Source organism: Salvia hispanica, chromosome 2 (assembly GCF_029641045.1).
Source record: "Salvia hispanica isolate PSC_SH4W2 chromosome 2, Shi_PSC_v1, whole genome shotgun sequence".
Classification (NCBI taxonomy): domain Eukaryota; kingdom Viridiplantae; phylum Streptophyta; class Magnoliopsida; order Lamiales; family Lamiaceae; genus Salvia; species Salvia hispanica.
Window position 1 is genome coordinate 61,655,767 of NC_142693.1, and position 1,926 is coordinate 61,657,692.

Here is a 1,926-nt window from a genome sequence, read left to right on the forward strand (position 1 = left end):
AACGTATCAGGCAGTCACATGCGATCAACAGTAGTGTTGACCATTCTATACTGATAATTATTAGCTTAATGGGTAATCACATACGATCTATAATAGTGTTGACCATTCTATACTAATAATTGTTAGCTTAATTAGTAAGTCACATGCGATCTACAGTAGTGTTGACCATTCTATACTGATAATTGTTAGCTTAATAGGTAATCACATACGATCTACAATAGTGTTGACCATTCCATACTAATACTCTCTCCGTCCGTCATTAGGAGTCTCATTCCTTGGCGGCACAAGTTTTAAGAAATGTTAAGAAAAGTGGGTAAAAAAAGTTAGTGGAATATGGGTTCCACTTGTATATATTAGTTTTAAATGAAATGTGAGTGAAATGAGTTAGGTGAAGGTGGGACCCTATTATCATTTATGGTAAAAGTGAACCGGGACTCCTATTCGCGGACGGACTAAAATAGAAAAACGGGACTCCTATTCGCGGACGAAGGGAGTAATTGTTAGCTTAATTAGTAAGTCACATGCGATCTACAGTAGTGTTGACCATTCTATACTGATAATTGTTAGCTTAATGGTAGTCACATACGATCTACAGCAGTGTTGACAATTCTATACTAATAATTGTTAGCTTAATGGGTAAGTCACATGCGATTTACAGTAGTGTTGACCATTCTATACTGATACTTCCTCCATCCATGAATAAAAGTCCCGTTTTTCCATTTTAGTCCGTCCACGAATAAGAGTTCCGGTTCACTTTTACCACAAATGGTAATAGGGTCTCACCTTCCAATAACGCATTCCACTCACATTTCATTTAAAACTAATATATACAAGTGGGATCCCTATTCCACTAACTTTTTCCACCCACTTTTCTTAACATTTCTTAAAACCCGTGCCGTCCATGAATGGGACTCCTAATGGCGGACGGAGGGAGTAATTGTTAACTTAATGGTTAGTCACATGCGATCTACTCCCTCCGTCCACGAAAATTCGTCCCGGTTTGACCGGGCACGAGTTTTAAGAAATGTAATGGAAAGTGAGTTGAAAAAGTTAGTAGATTGTGGGTCCCACTTTTATATATTAGTTTTATAATAAAATGTGAGTAGGAATGAGTTAGTGGAATATGGGGTCCACTACCAAAAATGGTAAAAGTGAAATGGGACAAATTTTGGGGGACGGACGAAAATGGAAAACTGGGACAAATTTTCGTGGACGGAGGGAGTACAATAGTGTTGACTGTTGACCATTCTATACTCATTTTTCTTAAGTCGTAGTATTCCTTTTCGGGATGTCATAACTCACTTGAGTCATTTAAAAAAAAATCAAAACATTTAATTACTCTTACTTTGATTTCCCTCCTAATTTACTTTGTCTATATTTCATACTCCTATTTTATTTTCTCTTACGGAGTATATTTTATTTTATATTCATTTAATCGATTTAAATTTTAACATAATTTCTTAATCTCCATGTCTAAAAGAAATTTCTTAATTTAATTGAGACAGAAAGAGTATTAAATATGTCGAGAATCCCTACAAACATGTTGGGTTCATACTATCCACTCTATTCATTGTCTTATTACAAATAATCTTTTCACATTCTCTTCCGAAAGATGACCGTTGGTAATGCTCTTAGAGCATCACTAACGCAGGCGGGCCGGACCGCACTTGGGTCCTTGCCAGCGTCCTGCGCGTTAAACGTCGACATTTTCCGTGGGATGGTCCCAGTGACACAGTTGCGTCTCGGGGTCCGTCCCGTCCCAGCGTTATGCGTGCCAGGCCGCCGCTGCCAAGTCCTGGCCCGACATTGGAGGTGCTTCAGGCTGGACGCAAGCCCCAATTTCTAATATTTTTTAGTTTGGAAGAGGAAGAAGAGGGGGAGGGGAGAGGAAGAAGAGGGAGGAAGAGGAAGAAGAGAGAGAGGCGC